We start from the raw sequence: 19,785 nt of genomic DNA, 5'->3' as shown, positions 1-19,785 counted from the left end.
GAAACCAGACCCACACACGGTCTCCTGATGAGTACCGAGCACCACGGCGTCGGAGGTTATAGTGTTGGGCATCTCGGCATTGTTGGTCGAGAATCCTCACCCTGGACAGTTGACGAGCCTCTTCAGCGAGGTGCAGGAAGGTGTGAAGATCCGCATTCGGGTCGATGTCGTCCACATGCGGTAACATGGCGTCTAGCATCGTGGTCACGTCGCGGCCGTAAACGAGACGGAACGGTGGCACGTTTGTCGTTTCCTGAACGGCCGTATTGTATGCAAAGGTGACGTATGGGAGCACTTCGTCCCAAGTTTTGTGCTGAACGTCGACATACATGGAGAGCATGTCACCTAGCGTTTTGTTTAAGCGTTCCGTTAAACCGTTCGTCTGAGGGTGGTAGGATGTCGTCCTTCGGTGGTCTGTATGACTGTGGAGTAAAATCTGCTGTAGGAGGTCAGCCATGAAAGCTGTACGCCTGTCGGTGATTAGGGTCTCCGGGGCACCGTGACGCAAACCGATCTGATGGATGAAAAATTTTGCTACGTCAAGGTTTGTGGCACTTGGCAGAGCTGATGTTTCTGCGTATCGGGTCAGATAGTCAGTTGCCACGATGACCCACTTGTTTCCCGAATGAGAAAGAGGGAATGGGCCCAGCATGTCCATCCCGATCTGCTGGAAAGGCCGCGATGGTGGTGCTATAGGCTTCAAGAATCCAGCAGGTTTTGTTGAGGACACTTTGCGACGCTGACAGCCTCGGCACGTTCTGACGTAGTGTGCAACGTCCGACTGAAGGCGGGGCCAGTAATACTTCTCTTTGATTCTTGCAAGCGTGCGGGCTACACCAAAATGTCCAGAAGTCGGTTCATCTTGTGAAGCTTGAAGGATTTCGTCCCTTAAGCTCGTCGGTATAACAATAAGGTATTGCTGATTGTTTGCGGCGAGATTTTTCTTTACGAGGACACCATGGCGAAAGCAGAGAGACGCTACCGAGCGCTTGAAAGCCTTCGGGACAGTCGGGCGGGTCCCGTTAAGAAACTCAAAATCAGGTCCCGAAGTTCTGGGTCGGCGTATTGTTTGTCAGCAAGGCTCGTTGCACTGATCGCATTTAAGGTGATGTCGTCGTCGTAGTTTCCGTCCTCCGTTGGGGATTCGACGGGGGCACGCGAGAGGCAATCGGCATCCGAGTGTTTCCGGCCGGACTTGTACGCCACTGTCATGTCGTATTCTTGGAGACGCAGACTCCATCTGACAAGGCGGGCTGATGGATCTTTGAGGGTCGCAAGCCAACACAAGGCATGATGGTCCGTAACTACAGTAAAACGTTTTCCATAAAGGTAGGGTCGAAATTTCGACGTCGCCCACACGATCGCTAGACACTCTTTCTCAGTTGCTGAGTAGTTAGCTTCAGCGCGAGACAAAGAGCGGCTGGCGTAAGCGATGACTCGCTCTCGACAGCTGTGGATTTGAACCAAAACGGCACCCAGGCCTACGTTGCTTCCGTCAGTATGAAGCTCCGTATCTGCGTTTTCGTCAAAGTGAGCCAGAACTGGAGGTCCTTGCAGGTGGCGTTGAAGAGTTTCAAATGCTTGTGCTTGAGGGGCATCCCACGTGAAAGGCGTGTCTGTCCTTGTCAAACGCGCCAGGGGCTCGGCGATTTGAGCGAAATGTTTCACAAAGCGACGGTAGTAGGCACATAATCCTAGAAAGCGGCGGAGTTCCTTTTGGTCCTGCGGTGGAGGGAAATTGGCAATAGCTTTGGTTTTTTCCGGGTCCGGCCGAACTCCCTCGCAACTGACGACGTGACCCAAGAACTTTAGCTCAGTGTAAGCAAAGCGGCATTTATCATTTTTTAACGTTAGCCAAGAAGACTTTATGGCTTGCAGCACAACTTCAAGGCGCCGAAGGTGGTCCTCGAACGTTGGGGCGAACACAACAACGTCATCAAGGTAGACGAGGCATGTATGCCACTTCAGGTCTGCCAGAACTGCGTCCATCAGCCGTTGGAACGTCGCGGGTGCAGAGCACAAACCAAATGGCATTGCCTTAAACTCATAGAGCCCGTCCGGAGTAATAAATGCGGTTTTTTCTCGGTCCCGTTCATCTACCTCGATTTGCCAATATCCTGATTTGAGGTCCATGGATGAGAAATATTTTGCATAGCAGAAGCGATTGAGAGCATCGTCGATTCGAGGAAGGGGATAAACATCTTTTTTAGTTTATTTATTTATTTATTTATTTATTTATTTATTAGTTACCTGCATCGCCCCGCAGGGCATTACAACAGGGGGGTACAGACTTCATTTATAGGTATAAAGCAATTATTGCAGTGCATGGAAAAATGCTTCGTTAGATGTAATGCATACAATGCTCGATGGCAAAGTGTTCCAGTCCCGAACAGTTCTAACAAAAAAAGAATAACGCAAGACGTCACCCTTGCAAGAAAATTCGCTGACCTTCAAGCAGTGGTCCAGTCGCTTTGATATATAATGAGGTGCCTGGATATATTGTTCGCGGTTTATGCCAGTTTTTGAATAATAAATCTCATGGAAAAATTTCAATCTGATGTACCTTCTACGGTCCTTCAACTCGTGCCAGTTAAGTTTTCGTTTGCTTTCCGTCATACTAACTTGCCAATTATAATTACCAAGAACAAATCTAACTGCCCTATTCTGAATTTTCTCTAATTTTCCTACACACACAGATGTGTGTGGGTCCCAGCAAACACATCCATATTCAAGTATGGAGCGTACATAACTGAAATACAGCTGTGTTTTTAAGTTACTTGGTAAATGGCTAAAATTCCGCCGTAGAAAACCCAAACGTGACGCTGCCTTCGAGCTAACCCAGCGAAGATCTGCTCCTTGATGCCCCTCATAAGAAAACGCAGCTTCTTCTCTTCGGACATGTTGGGATCAGCCCGGCGGAAGAGCTTCGCCATGTCCTCGGAGTAAACGAGGACGGTCTCGTTTGGTAGTTGGACGCGTGTCTGGAGGAGCAGCTCGGAACGTTCTTTCCTGAGGACGGTGGTAAAAGCCTGCAAAAACGGAGTCCGGAAGGAGCCCCATGTTGTTATTTTGGCTTCTCGGTTCTCAAAACAAATACGAGCTGCACCCTCCAGTGAAAAAACACGTGCTGCAGCTTCGAGTCGTCAGCCCACCTGTTGTATTGGGCTATGCGCTCGAACTTCTCGAGCCAGTCCTCCGGGTCCTCACCTGGGAAACCTTGAAAGGTGGGTGGTTCGCGTGGCTGCTGCAGCACGACAGACGGCAAAGGGATGGCATCCGGAATGCTGACGGGGGTGTTTGTGGGCACTGATGGTCGCGCTGAGGTCAGTTTCCTGGCGGTCGGACAAGACTGCAGAGGCCCGAACTCTGGTTGCAGTCCTTGCAGCCGCCGGCTACTCTGATGGGTGGGCGTAACATCGACTCTCAAGGTGTCAAGCGGGCTGGAGTCCCGGCTTCTTGGAGGGGTCCTGAGCATGGGGTGTACTACCCAGCAAAGCTCCACCAAAATGTCACGCGTGAATGCGGTGATCACTGAACAAAGGAACGCAGGATCCGACGAACGTCTGCACCACAGCTCAAGAACGCTGACACCTCCGCTTCCTCTTCTTCGAGACGGCGCGTGCTTCAGGTCAGCGCTAAGCGAAAATGCGGAATGCACTGTGTCAATATAGTAGGCCTCTATCGTTTCACGGGTTGTTTTTAATTTGCTTCTGCTCAGAATCCTTACTCCCGAAAACATCGGTGTGCAGTCCTTGCAAGTTGCGCAGTGCTCGACAAGGTTAGCACCTTCCCTATTCCTTAGGTCTCTTGCGTGTTCCCTAAGGCGGTCGTTGACGCAGCGCCCCGTTTGCCCTATGTACGACCTGCCACACGTCAAGGGGATTTTTTTTTTGAAAGAAAGAAAGAAAGAAGGATTTATTTCAGCAGAGCAGTTACAGCATCTGCTGCAGGGGCAGAGGCTAAAGGCTGTGGCGCCTGACGAGGCCTCTGTCCCTCTGCAGTCGACGGAAGTGCAATACAAATTTGAGCATAACAAGAAGGCAAGTCACATAATTAAAACAAATGTGGGTAAATTATGCTATTATAACCACAACATTAACACAATATGATAAGTACAAAAAAAAATGCAAGGATATTATACAGAGATTTTGTTCAGTAGATAATACATTGAAGGACACTTATTACAAAAATAAAGTGAAAAACCATAGTACAAAAGAAGGATACATCCTGAGTATGCATGTCATATGTACTCGTCACTCCCCGCACAAAACACCTGATATTATTAGGACATCTTTAATGTGCTTTTTGAATGTGCTAATATTAGATGCGAAATTCAAGTTACCTTCAAGTTTATTAAGAATCGAAGCCATTTGATAAGGAACTGTTTGTTTACCGTAATTGGATCTAGTTTTTGGTATGCGTCTTTTATTGTGTCGGAAAGGATAAATGGAGTTTTCTTCCCTGTCACAAATGTGCAGCTTCCGGAGTTGTACGAACTGAAGTAGTTTATAGTAGTATAGCTGGTCAGTCCTCAGCATTTTATATTTTAAGAACAAAGGAGAAGTTTGTAGTAGCTGGTAACGTCCATAATAATTTTCATAACAACGTAATATCTTTTTCTGCAGTATTATGAGCTTATTGTAATTGCCCTTTGTTGTGGTTCCCCACACCATCATCCCATATATTAGTTTTGAATAGAACAGGGAGTTGTACAACAATTGTTTTAGCCATAGAGGAATTATGTGCCCTACTTTGTATAAACATCCTACGGTTCGTGCTAGTTCATTTGTTTGATGATTCACATGTGGCGTCCATGACAATTCTTCCTGGAACCATACGCCAAGAAATTTTTGTTTAACCAAGGAAAGACATTGGTCATCAAACTTAAGTGTTATTCTTTTGTGCAGTGGTTTGTTAACTGGGCGAAATACGATAAATGTCTTTTTTGAATTCAGTTCTAGCATATTTTCCTTCAGCCAGCTGGACAAGTGCACTAGATAGTTATTTACTTTGGTTTCGAGTGCTGTTATCTCATGCGATGTGAAAAAAATATTAGTGTCATCTGCATACATAATGATCTCTGGTGATTCAGGTATTTTCACAATATCATTAATATACGCGAGGAAGAGCAACGGTCCTAATATCGCTCCCTGTGGGACACCCTGAGTTAGTTTTAACTGTGATGAACTTGAGCCATTAATGAGTACTATTTGATATCGATCATAAAGATAAGAAGATAGAAGTTGCAGGGCAACACCACGTACACCGTACATAGATAATTTGTGTAGTAAGATGTTGTATTGTATAGAATCGAACGCCTTTTTAATATCGAGAAAAAGTCCTACAGTGTATTTTCGATCCTCAATGTTAGAAATTATTTTATCCTTAATGTATAACAAAGCCTGCTCCGTTGATTTCCCTTTTCGAAAACCATATTGACTTTCTGTAATAATGTTATGTTTATCAAAAAATGACACTAATCGGTTATGAATGACACCTTCAAAAGTTTTTGAAAGCGTTGGCAGGACGGATATAGGGCGGTAATTTGCTAAGTTTTCAGGGCTCGCGCCATTATATATAGGGGTGACTCTTGCTACCTTTAACTTTTGTGGAAAGACTCCTGTGGACAACGTAAGATTTATAATAAAGGCCAAACTAACGGATATCACTGCGGATATATACTTCAACTCAATCGGGCCGATGACATCGATTCCAGCAGCAGCATTATTTTTAAGCTTGTTTATTAACATTTCTACTTCGTGAGGAGTTGTTGGGCGCATATAAATTGACTCGCATAACGGTGCTATGGTCGATACTGACTGATCAGTGCAATTCTTTGTTGTACAGGCATTCGAGCCTACTTTAATAAAATGCATGTTCATAGCATTGGCGAGAGCATCACCGCGCACAATCTTGCCATCAATGGTGATTTCAGTAATATTTAAACACTTTTTAGTTCTTCCAGTGAATGTATTTACTGCATCCCACACCTTTCTAGGATTTTCTCTTATGCTATCGAATTTACTATGGAAGTATTCTGCCTTAGCTTTCTTCAGATCGGATGTTAGTGCGTTTCGGTACTTTTTAAATTTCAAAAATAAACCTGGGTCTCTTTTGTGCAAAAATTCGTGGTACATTTTGTCCTTTGTTTTTATGCGGCTGTAAAGAAGTGAATTCATCCATGGTTTTCGGAATTTTTTGTTTCTACGAGAAATGACTTTTTCTTCTGGAAATGCCACATCATACGAGGAACGTAACAAGGTGAAGAATATATCGAAGGCTTTGTTAGCGTCTTTTTGTTTATAGATTTCACTCCAGTCAACTCTTTCTATCAGACGAGCAAAGCGCTGCAGAGTTTCATCAGTGATTTTTCGACGCGTATGAAGCAGCGCATCCGGGTCTTTCCTGGTTTTCTTTTGGGATACCGCAATAAAAAATAATGGCAAGTGGTCGCTCAAGTCAGATGAGAGCACTCCAGAATAGAATTCATGAGGTTCTAAATTTGTTACGCATACGTCTAACAGTGTTGCACTCTGTGTGGTTATTCTTGTTGGCATGCGTATGCTGTTTTCGGAATTGTATGTAGAAAGAAGAGTCTTTAGTTCGCTGGCGTGCAAGTCATTGGAAGAAAGGTCTATGTTTATATCTCCCAGAATAACGCATGAATATTGTTTTGCACCAACGAAGGAAAAAAACGTGTCAAGAAATTGCAAGAAGTTTCTTTTGTGCCCCATTGGAGGACGATACACAACTAAGATCACAAACTTCCCAACTCGTGCTCCTAGGCATTCAATATCTGGTGATATAAATGAGAAATCTTGTAATATTTCATACGTGAGTGTTTCCTTAAAATATACAGAGATTCGTCCGCCTCTCTTGTGTTCGCGATATACATGCCGAGGAATGTAGCCGGAGAAAAGTGGTGCATCATCAGGAGTTGTAATCCATGTCTCGGAAAAGGCCAGGATGCCATAATTTATTTTGAACGGTTCGAGAAACGTATTTATATCGTCACTCTTTTTTTTAATACTTCGAATGTTCACATGCATTGCGGAAAAAGTACTATCTCTGTTGCTGTGCTGGTTATTGAATTCCTGGGTGCTATAGTAGCTATACATGCTTAACCTGTGGTGTGCTGGTGTGTTTGCTGGTGTTTCGCTTGCTACTCTTATGCAGTAATCAGGGCCAGGTCCGCGTGACTAGCGATTTGTATAGCCGACCCATGTTCTTCTTTACGGGCAAGTATTTTTCCGCCTGCAGTCCAAACGAACTTCCAACCGTTTTCCTTCTTTTTCTTGATTGCAGCAGAAAGCAGTACCTTGTTTGCCTGAGTTAGGTGTTCATTGACAAAAATTGGTTTTCCCGTTTCATCACCCAGCACAGTGGTATCAACTCTTTTTTTTCTGCATTTGTTCAGAATGTCATTTCGCTTGCTTCTGCGCACAAACCGCACGATGATGTTTTGCACATCTGAATTCTGCGTACGAACCCAGTGGCATGCATCGATATCGGCAGTATCAACTTTTTCACCAACATGGTCACCTATCTTTTGAACCACAGTGAGGGGATCAAATCCGGAGGAAACACCTTTGATTTCTAGGTTGTTCAATCGTTGATATTGCTCAAGGGCTTCACATTTGCGCGCTAAGCGTTCGTTTTCTGCCTTCAGTTCCTGGTTCTGTCTGAACATTTCTTGCATTTCTTGCCTGAGCTGCTTTATTTCATCGGCCGTGTTCTTTACTTCTGTGCAAACATCAGTGCAGAATGAAACGCTGTCTTTTAGCTCGCGCATTTCAGCCCTGAAATCACGCTTAAAATTTTCAAATGCGGTTACCAACTCTTGCAGCTCCTTCATATCTGTGGTTTCTTTTTCACGCTCTTTTCCAGCGTTTTTCACGTTCCCCTTCCCCATTCTAACACATCATGCAGCAAGGGCAGTATTCGGCAGCAGTGCACCACAATAACAGACAAAATACATAAGGTAGAAACAGTTGCACACTAGAATTCTCACCTGCAAAAGCAGAGAGCAGAGAACGTTCCTTAGACAGGTGTGGTTAGCGCACTGCCGCCGAACTGCGTGGTGGGCTCGTTGCGGATGCCTTTTTATGCCGTGAATGGCCCCGGAAGCGCTGATAGCCTCTTCCCCTGTAGATTTCCGTGACGTAGGTATGGCGTTGCAAACGATGATCTTGCTTCCAGAATGCTATCTGTCTGGGACACGGCGAACGGGTTTTCGTTGCGAGGTAGCGCAGGATGCGGCGTGCAGAAAATCTGCAAAAGCAGAGAGCAGAGAACGTTCCTTAGACAGGTGTGGTTAGCGCACTGCCGCCGAACTGCGTACACAACGCCTGTGGCGCATTACGCAAAGCGGTTCCCGTGCCTCTAATTACACCCAGGTTTTTGGTTTTCACCTATGATGCGTCGGGCCAACTGGCCAAGCTTCTGAGGGGCTGAAAAGACCAACGGCACATTGTGCCGGTTTTCCACCTTTTTGAGGCCATGGGACAATCTGTGCACGCAGGGCATCACTTGAGGCTTTACATTAGCCTGCGCAGGGGTTATTGCCTCCTTCCGAGTTCCGGGCTTCAAATTCTTCAATAGCGCTTCTGCAACAGCGACAGCAACCGAGTCAGGGAAACCGGCTGCCTGAAGCCTAGCCAATTGATTATCAAAACTATCTTGCATATCACGCACACAAGACTTTCGGAGTGCAGTCTCTAAGCAGAGTTTTGCGATCCCTCTCTTCACAATTTTTCAGTGGGATGAATTATAAGGCAATAGCTCTTTTTGTGCTCTGGGAAAGTAAGACCAACACACGTGCTTATTAATAAACTTAATTCTTACCTCCAAGAACTGCAGGCTGTCTTCAACCGGGAGCTCATACGTGAAAGTGAGCCCCCTTCCATACTTTTTGAAAAGATGAAGTACACTCATAAGTGTACCCTCATTTGAATGTCACAATGTTTGTCTAAAACAATTAAAAAGTCATCTACGTAACGAAACACTTTTCGAACAGAGTCTATCTTAGATTGCTTAAAATGATCGCTCAAATGGCGATCAATGCATGCTAAAAGATATCACATAAAACCGGGGCGACACAAGACCCAATGCATATCCCCTTCCTTTGCAGATAAAACTCCTTGTCAAAGCCGATAAACGTACTACACAAATAAAATCTAAAAGCGCTAAAAAGTTTTCTAGGGTCATCCCCCGACGTATTTTGAAACTGTGGGCGGACGCCATCAGTTGAAAGGTGGTCGTACAAGCGTCAACCCATGCTAGAAATACCAGCCTTAAGCAGCATTTTTTTTTCACCTTTCAGGGGTGAAATTACGCTAGCTTCCGTTGCCCTCAGGCTCTTCTACAAAGAGCGGGCTCTTTTCTCAGTAACGTTAGTGTCGGAGTTCTCATTTTTCTTAATTCTTCTTTTGCACAGCAGACTGTCGTATGTATTAGCTGTGCGCAGTCAGTGCTTGTTGAATAAAGCTCCCCAGGTGTTCGAAATCATTAACGCAAAGGAATATATGGGTGATCAGCAGAAAATTGAGGCGACGGCAGCAGCGTCCAGAAAAAAGCAGCACCGAAAACCGTTAAAGGTAGTAGATCATAGAATGTAAAAGGTGCTTTCTCTATCAGGCTGCTTAGGTGGGCCCCTATACTTCATTTTAATTGCACACCTGAATTTTCGGTAGCAAAAGAGTGAATGGAGGAAAATCAAGAATGTGAAGGTGCGGTCTCGTCTTTCTCACTTTTCTTAGCGGGTATACCTGAATGGGGGGGGGGGGGGTGCAACCGATTAAAAATCACTTACTGAACGTCATTAACAGCACGAAAGTACTCTCAAGTGCCCCCGTAGCTGTACCGGTGCCCTTCACTTCGCAATTTCTACATCCTTTTCTTCACTTCCTTCTATACCCCTTCCCCCATGGACCAGCTGTGGTGTCCTCGAAAACGAGGGTGACATTTAGTGCACGTTCATTTTACTGTAATTACAATAATATAATACTGTCAACTGTTCCGGTGTTTAAAACTGCCGTTCGTTTCTAATCTTTTCCTGCAGTCGCAAAAGTTGCTATTAAAAACTCAGAAAGAGCTAAGGCATAAAATCGGTGAATATTTTGACACCGAAAAACAGAATATTTCTCTGCACGCTGCACTCTTCAACAATGCAAGCTGAGGTCTGTCGGTGCTGCCCGCTTCAGAAACGTATCAACCTGCCTCCAATAATTGATAGGGTCTCCTCCTTGCCTTTGAAGCTGTTCTGGGCAACGATGTGTAGAGCGGCTCTACAATAGTCGTATCTCTACGAGTGAGATCCCACTTAGCTTCTATTGCTTTGCACAATGTTTCTTGGCACCTGCGTCCGGATGCACGCCAGTCAGATTAGCTTTCATATTTCCCTAAATACTCTCAATTATACTGAGGTCAGGACACCACGGCGATGTTTTTAATTTTTTTTCTATGGATAACCAGTCCGGCGCATGTGAGCTGTAGAAGAGAGTGACAGTGTTATCGAAACCTGTGAGAACAGAAAAACAGAGCCCGGTTATACCAATAACAATTAAAAAAGGATATACAAAAAAGATAAAGCGAAGCCCAGACAATATTGTTGGTAATATGACAGCAGTTCTTCATTGAGCAGCCAGAGGGCAAGAGAAGATATCATAATTCTGACTTTGTGTAGTAAAAATGTGCCACAAAAAGATGTAAAGATTCGTCACCCTTCGCGAGATAACCCTCAAATTCATTCAGATCACCTTATCATGTTTTGCACACAGGCGTCATTGTTAGCCGAGACATGCAGTAACGACTGACACGTGATTGCCAGGAAAGGGAAATAAACGCAGAAAAAACGTGGGGAGTTAGTCGTAGGGGTGACGGTTGTAGCCCGGAACAGCCCACGAGGGGAAGGCAGCGCATTCTTTATCTTCGCAGTTCCAAAATCAGTCGCTATGCAGCTTGAAAGCCGAGCCGGTTGATGCTCGCGCGATCACCTTCAAATTGATCGCGACTGTACGTACATGCATCCCTGAGGATCATAGGCTTCCGTACCTACAGTCTTCTGAAATCGCTGGTTGTCCCGGAGTTTCCTTCAGCCAAGAGCTTCGAGGTACTAAATAAGTCCCTGGGGGACCATCTGTCGCCGAAACCGTCGGTCATTGGCGAGCGAGCAAAGTTCCACAGGAGGCAGCAAGTCGAAGGCGAGTCCATTTCTGATTACGTTGCAGAGCTACGGAAGCTAGCACGAACCTGTGATTTTGGAAGCGCGTTAGACGAGTCCCTCCGGGATCGCTTCGTGTGCGGCTTGTTAAGGGAGGATATACAGCAAGTGCTGTTCACTGAGGATAGCAAACTTACGTTTCAGAGAGCGGTAGAGCGCGCTGTGGCTATGGAGGCGGCAACAAAAAGCACCGCGGGAGCCCGAACAGGTGTGCCTGCAGCCAACCCCATGCATTAGGCACAAGCGACTTCGAGTGTACAGTCGCAGGCATGTTTTCGCTGCGGGTCACCGAAACTTTCCGGCAAAGCATGTCCCCACGTAAATGAAAATGCTATAAGTGCAGCAAAAGGGGGCACCTGCAACGAGTTTGCCGTAGCGCTTGCGGCACGTCGCGTGGGAAACGCCCCATCAAGGACACTGCAAAAATGTTATCGGTGGTATCCCACTCGGAAGTGGTAGCCGTAAAGGGCGTATTTGCTCCCAGTATTGAGCCTATCACCGTACCGATGAAAGTAAATGATGTGACAGGCCCTGTGGAGCTAGATGCAGGGGCCGCCGTCACAGTCCTGCTTTTCAAATACCGCCAATTTTTTTCATCAGCCAGGCTCAACCCGACAGAAGTCAAGCTCCGCACCTATACAGGAGCCCTGGTGATCCCTAAAGGCGTCCTACAAGTCAAGGTGCAGCACGGTGGCAACACGGCGAGCCTCCCTCTATACGTCGTTGACCAGGAGGGGCCGCCATTGCTGGGCCGGGAATGGCTTCAGGCAATTAGGCTGGAATGGAGCAAAATCTGAAACGTCCACCATCTGCCAAGGTCAGAGCTCCCCTTTTCTTGTCGTTTAGAGGAAAGGCTGCACGCATTAATCGCAAAGTACGACTCTAATTAAAGATGAGTTAGGCATGATTACAGAAGAAAGGGCCGAGCTGTATTTCAAGCCTAATCAGGCACCGAAGTTTCTCAAAGCAAGAAATGTGCCGTTCGCACTGCAAAAGGTGGTTGAGGTTGAACTTTCGAAGATGGAAAAAATGTGCATCATAGCAGCCGTTGCCACATCAAATTACGCAACGCCAATGGTACCCGTTATCAAGAAAGACGGTGGCATACGCTTCTGTGGCGATTATAAGGTGACAGTGAATCCGTGCCCTGACGTCACATATTACCCGTTGCGAAGGTCGATGACTTATTCGCGGCTCTGTCTGGAGGCACACATTTTTTAAAGATCGACCTGAACCGCGCTTTTCAGCAAGTGGTCATGTCTGATGCCTCAAAGCGATACCTAACCTTGAACACGCACAAGGGATTGTTTGTCGTCAACCGATTACCTTTTGGAATCGCTTCCGCGCCGGGGATTTTCCAAAAGATAATGGACACGATGTTGAAGGACCTCAAGGGTTTTTTGCTGCTACATAGATGATATTTTGGTAACTGGGAAAACACTAGAAGCCCACCTAGCTTATCTCGAAATGCTGCCGGAGCGTCTTCAAAGCCGAGGTGTCAGGGTAAAGAAAGAGAAGTGCTCGTTTTTTAAAAGTGAACTTCACTACCTTGGCCACAAAATCAGCGCTGAAGGCATTTCCCCATTGTCAGATAAAGTTGACGTACTTCTCCAGGCACCATAGCCGTAATCAAAAGCAGCTTCAGTCTTTGTTGGGCGTTGTCAACTATTACAGCAAGTTCGTGCCCCAGTTAGCAACAATAGCACAACCATTTTTCAGACTTCTGCAAAAAAAGGTAGCGTGGCACTGGGACGAGCATGTAGAGAAGCCTTCAACCAATTGAAAGCGCTATTGGCCCAACCACCTACGCTCGCACATTATGACCCTGAAAGACAACTTAAGCTGTCATGCGACGCGTCGCAGTAGGGTGTAGGAGCGGTCCTATGCTGGATGCGTCATGCTGGGCGCAAGAGTAGTCGTCCCGGCAAAGCTGCAAGGGTTCGTTTTGGACGAACTCCATGACGGCCATCCCGGCATCGTGCGCAGCAAAGAACTAGCGCGTAGCTACGTGTGGTGGCCAACTCTTGAGGTGGACCTCGAACTTCTTATCAGAAGCAGCGCTAGTTGTCAAGAGCAACGTAACGCTCCAATCAACGCACCTCTTCACCCGTGGTCATGGCCGACTTCATCGTGGCAGCGTGTTCACGTTGACTTTGCGAGACCTTTTCAGAATACCTTGTTTTTAGTGGTGGTCGACGCCGATTCTAAATGGCCACAGGTTTTCGAAATGAGATCGACAATTACAGAAAGCACGATTCGTTGTTTGACCGAGCTATTGGCATGTTTTTGTTTCCCTGAAGCAATTGTTTCCGATAATGGACCTCAGTGTGTTTCGCAGGTGTTCAACCACTTCGCGCAGGCAATGGGAGCGCGGCCCGTCCTCACGGCTCCCTACCACCTCAGCTCCAATGGGTTGGCAGAGCGTTTCATCCAGACCTTTAAGAATGCGCTGCGCAAAGACGACACAGGAGGAACGCTGCAGGTAAAGCTTGTGGGGATTCGCGCTGTCTCGAGGGCAGCCTGTGCTGTTCCTTTTCGACTTCTGGGCCCTCCGCGCGCGGGCATCCCGGCTGCGCTCCGCGGTGTCGTGCTACCTTCTCCTCTGATTGGGCCGCGGGGGCGTGACGTAGGCCCAAAGCTGTGCTTGCTCCGGGGCCTGTCGCGGGGGATGAGGGAGAGTTGGAGACACGCGGGCGACGAGGGCGGAACACGGGCCGGACACAAGCGGCAAGGTACGTGAACGACCGTTATTCGCTGCCCCGAGGCCTTTGCCGACGTTCATTCGCGTGCATTGTCGTACAGGCCCCTAACATCACACGCCGAGTGCCTCGCGCACCCCTTGCGGAACCTGCAAGCGCCCGGCGAAGCCCGACGAGTAGCAGCCGCCGCTGACCTGAGGCAGCCGCGGCTCGCACCAGTTTTCCCGCCGCAACGGTCTGCGCGCGCCAACCCGTGTCCGCGCGCGCATCTGCTGCGGCCCGCTGTCGGGTGGCGGTGGACGCCAGGTGCGCAGTAGTTGGAGTACCATGCCGTGCTTGTGTGTGTATTGTCTGCACAATAAATACGTGTACTGTGAACGTGCTAGTTCTCCTGGATTGAGAGCGCACGAGCGCGGCAAGAGCAGACCGGACCCCTTTCGGCTCGGTGCTCGAACCACGCAGTGGGTCTCTCTCTTCGCACGCCCCGGGACACGTAAGGAAGCCCACTCTTGGGCTATGTACTGACCCCGTGGGCGGAGGCATTTAAGGAAGAGCCCACAAGCTGCATAAATTTTTGCTGTCGTATCGCAACATGCCACATGCGACGACTCGTGAATCACCCGCGGCATTGCTCCTAGGACGACGCTTACGCTGTCGGCTAGATGCCGTAAAGCCTTCCTTTGGGGAAAGAGTAGCACACAGACAGCGCACTCAGGCACTAAGTCGTCCGTGTCGCGAACGTCACTTCTTGATAGGCGGAAGCGTGTTAGCACCTAATTATTCTGGAAAACCAAAGTGGGCGCCCGCTGTAATTGTTGCTCAAACACGACCTGTCTCTTCCCAAGTACGTGCAATCACCCCGAGGGGCACCTTCACCTGGCGTCGGCACCACGATCAGCTGCTACAGGGGCCTGCAGAGGACGTTACCCCTAGGCATGGAACAGCTGGTGAAGTTACGACCAGCGAGTTCCTGGTTTATCCTGAGACTGCCGGCGCACCAGTTCCTTCCAGTCCACAACCGTCCAGCGTAACTACTGTTCTGCAACAGGCAACACCGGCACCCGCCGAGGCAAGGCGCTACCCCATGCGAAATCGTCCCCCACCAGATAGATCCTAAGCTGGGCTCTGATTGACTGTGTGCTTCATTAAAAGGAGACGTAGTGTTGTTTCGGCTGGCGCTCATGTCGATAAGAGCACTCTGCGAAGTGCGCATGCGTCAACTAAGTATTAAAAGCAGAGTGCCGCTTGCTAGCGGCTCCTTTTTCTTGCCCGAGCCTCAACACACAAGCATGGGTTAATAAACATCGTTCACCCGGAACTTGTCCGATCCTTTCGGCACGCCTTGGCGCAAAACGTAACATCCTGCCACTGCTCACAGTCAAAACCAAACTGACATCCGCTTCGGGTTTTCTGATCAATCAGGTGTGGCCGCTGCGGCAGATTATGATGCTTTGTATTATGACACAAACTCGGAACACGGCCCCAGTAAGTGCACTCCCCCTAAACCGTATGTTTTCACTCATAGTTCCCATTATCTCAGCCTTTGCAAGAAAATTTACTAATATCTGATGTCAATCAAAATGCAGTCACACGTAGCTCACTAAGGCATTCCAATATCTCTGCAGTGTGCCTCACGAGGAACGGATGCTCGAGTTTCCAGAAAGGGCTCTTTGCAGAAATTTAAACGAAAGCCGTTGCCATGTGAACCTTTTCAAAATGGTGACCCAGAAAGCCGAAGTGTCCTCATGTGTCTGAAGCAAAAGAAGGATGAAGACATAAGTATTTCTGCTTCTTGAACAGCTGTGATACGTTTTTACTGGTACTGCTTGGCGCAGCTTCAGTCTCCTTGACATTTTGTGAAATAATTCTATATCTGCGAAAGATCTCGCTAGCAAACATTTTGGCACTAATGGAGAAGCAAAAAGACCCATATCCTAGGCCTTCTTTTGTGACACTAAAGGAAGGCTCGCCTTTTAGGGTAATCGATTACGAAGAGGTCCACGTGGCAACAAACTTTGAGAGAATTTCTGCAAGGGCTCCGTGTTCTGAAGCATTTCTCATGAGGTGTCCTGTAGATATATCACAACACCTCAGTGAGCTGTTACCGGACCCTGTGAGTGCACCGTCACTTGACATCAAGGGTACGTACATTTTTTCGCCACCTGCAGCAATGATGTATATGTCAAGCGAAAGCATAAAAGATTTCTAAGCAAACTCGGGGGGGGGGGGGGGTGCGTAAAGCGACAATTTCGTTATTCTGAATAAGGAGTCAGCGTCGCTGCTCTCAAAGAGCTCCTCGCTCAATGATATTTGCCACTTGTTGATCATATTGCTTTCACGCTGAGAGATACGCGGCGGCGGGCTGCCGCTTTTTCGCTCCATGCATCTCCGGCCGGGCGTCGCGCCGCCGCGACGTTTTCTGCCGCGCGAACATCGTCGGAAAAAACGTCGCATGTATCCCGGGCTTTACACGTCCCCTCTAAGAGTATAAACGGAGCTTGCTATCAGCACGTTTATGTTTATTAACAAAGAGGCCGCCGCACTTTCACTTCAAGAATGTCAGCTCTCCCGGGGCACAGTTTTTCCTGGGTACTCGACACTTCGAGAACCAAATCAAAGCAATAATCAATAAAGAAACTAAAGCACAACATTGGCGCACGCTGCTATACAGTTCACTGAACGGGGAACAACATCATGCACTGCGCAGAGTCCAAATTCGAAGCACACACAAAGCCACATTGTTCATCACTGTTCACAGGTCTGCGCACAACACTCACGGGCACCGGTTCCATGCAGACGCCATGCAGAAGTCTCTTCGTATGTGTCCGAACACACGGCATCCCGCTCACCGAGCGTCGGTTGAGTGGGAACATTCACGCCTTGTCTAGACTGAATTGGTGGTACCGCCTGACTCCCATGTCAAGTTGGGGAGCCTGGATAGCGCATCTGGATAGCGTTTCCATTCTTGGTGCCTTTTCTATGTTTCACCGTTATGTTATGACGCTGGAGTGCCAGCGCCTATCTAGCCAATTTTGCCCCGTGTGGAGTGCCCGTCGTCAAGTATGACAGGGGGCTGTGGTCAGAGACGGCATTGACCACAGCACCAGAGAGCCAATAATCGAACTTCTTCAGAGCCCATATAATAGCGAACACTTCGCGCTCTATGGTCGACCATCTCGCCTGAGTCGCGTCGAAGCGATAACTCGCGAACGCTATAGGCCTTTCTTTGCCCTATTCTGTCATTTGTGCCAAGCAAGCCCCGGCAGCCGTCGCTGATGCGTCAGTGAAAAACCAATACGGCTGGTGAGGTTGTGGAGTGCACAATGCCACTGCTCTGCAGAGCGAGTCTTTCAGCTCTTCTAATGCGCACTGCGCATTTTCTAGCCATGGGATCAAGCTGGGTACGCCCCGCTTTGTCAAAGTAGTTAGGGGGCCAGCCATTTCAGCGTATCTAGGGACATATTCTCTATAATATCCACATTGTCCTAGCAAGCTTCGCAGCTCTTTCTTTGTGTTAGGCTGCACTAAGCCTTTTATGGCGGATATCTCCGGGTCACGTGCATGCGTACCTGAACCCACTATGTGTCCTAGATAGCGAATGTGAGGCTGTCCTACTTGACATTTTTCAGGGCTAGCCTTTAGTCCGGCTCTTCTAAGCAGCCAAATGATAGCATTGATTGGCTCGACGTGTTCCTGCTGTGAAGGGCCGCATACGGGAGGCCCCGGCATTGCTGGAAAGGACTGATCTGGCGACCAGTGCCCAAGACATTTTCCCTGCCTTCAAATTTTTCGACCCAGACATGTCGGCGAAGACGGTGGAGGGGAATGCGGCGGGCGATGCAGAAGACAGATGTGCAACGACTAAAGAGGAGAGGCTGCGCGCGGTGTCCTATGCAACCGCAGTCTTCCCTGCGGTTTGCGCCGTGCTTCTCCCCCCCCCCCTCCCACCGGCGCGCGAAGACGGGTTCGTTTGTGCGCTTGTGTGTGCAGGCCGACAGGCGACTTTAATAGCAGCGGACACGACGGGCTGCGTAATGGCTCGAGGTGGCGGAGGAGGTCGGCGGCTGGCACTGGACGGACGGACTGACTGCAGAGAAGCGTCGCCCTCCGAAGGACACCTGATCCCCTTCGACCCATTTCCAACGGCGCCATCGGCCTTCCCGTCGTAACAGCCGTGGATTCCTAGAAGTTTGGCGGGTCGCTTTGGTCGGCTGTGTGAGCAGCGACGACGAAAAACCGTTGGGCGAAGATTACCCAGACAGAGAGAGAGAGAAAGGGAATCTCCGGAGAGACGCGGCGGGGGCAGCGGAGACAAAGGAAAGAAGTCGAGCAGAGACGGGCGAGGCGAGCGGACGCAAGATATCGCGCTGGTCTATAGTCAGCGAAGCCGGACCTCAGCGTCCGTAGCAAACTGACCGCCAGCCGAAACGCCCAAGAGTTCTGTGGCCTCGACCCGTCACAGCACCGTCAGCCGAGAGACGCCGGGAAGAGAGGCAGACCCCGGGAGAGCCGAAGCAGCCGCGGCCCGCCGACGCGAGACGATTGGAGTGGAGCCCCGATCTGCCGGACCTACAACCAGAGGCTCCTGAAAGCCAGCGGTGAGCTTACCACCAGTTTCGCCTTCAGGCAGAGAAGAATAAATATTGTTTTGCCGGGTTACCGCCTTGTTGGCTTATTTCTCCTCGCTTCAGCAGGACCCGTAGATTCTGTGACTGACCCCCGACAGGTGGGAACGTCACTCTGCCAAGTGTTGGAGAAAATTGCTATATCATCCAGATATACAGGGGCGTAGGCTTGTTGCTTTGATAGGAGCGTATTGACTATTCTTTGGAAGGTCGCTGCAGAGTTCTTTAGCCCGAAGGGCATGACTGTCCACGCATATTGCCCCTCATGCGTCACAAATGCGGTAAGCGCTTGGCTGTGCAGGTCCATCGGTACCTGCCAGTAGCCGCGCCTTAAATCTACTAGCGTGATAAACTGCGCGCGGCCGACCCGAAAAATTAGCTCCTGGGAGTTAGTCATCGGAAACGCGTATGAACGAGTTCCTGCATTCAAAGTTCGGTAGTGAATACACATTCGCATCGACCCATCTTTCTTTCCCACGCACACAACTGGGTGTGCAAATTCACTTTCTACAGGAAAAATTAATCCTAACTTAAGTAATCCAACACTTGGCGGCTCACTTCTTTCTTGAGCAGTTCAGGCACCCGATAAGGAACAGCTTTTTTTCGGTTTGAACCCTTCTTCTAGCTCAATTCGGTGTACGCCTACTTTTTCCAGTCCCGGCTTGCCATCGAAAAGTGAGCGGTGCTTTGTGAACAGTCTTCGCACTTCGTTCTGCTCCTGCTCCCGTAGGTGGGCTAACTTTTTTAATGATATTAGTTCCTCGTCTAGTAGTGGTGGCGCAACTTGTGGCGCGCACTCTACTTCCCCAAACTCATGATCTTCATCAAACACCACCCCAAGATGGCTCACCCTCCCATAGTATACGGTCTCATCCGGTTGGCGTGCACCACTGATCTTTTTCCCTGTTCGTTCTCTATCCGGTACGAATGTTGCCTCTCACATCCAATTACTGTGACGGGACCGAACCACTTCGGGGCCATCCTAGTAGTGCTGTCTCTGTCAAAAATGAGCACTTGATCGCCCACGTTAAAGACTTCGCTCCGCGTCCTTCTATTGCAGGCTTCTGTGTAGCTAGCCTGTCGCGCATTGCTTGTGAGCCCAGCCACACTGGCCGCTAGCTCAAGCTTTTCCCGTAGCTGTTTCAAGTATTTAGCTGGCTCCTCCCTTAAAGTCGCTGGTACACTGACTTCTCCTGCCCACGTTTAGCGAAGAACCGTAAGCGGACCTCTCGGGTTTCGG

The sequence above is a fragment of the Amblyomma americanum genome, chromosome 8 (assembly GCF_052857255.1).
Source record: "Amblyomma americanum isolate KBUSLIRL-KWMA chromosome 8, ASM5285725v1, whole genome shotgun sequence".
Classification (NCBI taxonomy): Eukaryota; Metazoa; Arthropoda; class Arachnida; order Ixodida; family Ixodidae; genus Amblyomma; species Amblyomma americanum.
The sequence above is the reverse complement of the archived record's forward strand: the minus strand, read 5'-3'. Positions refer to the sequence as shown.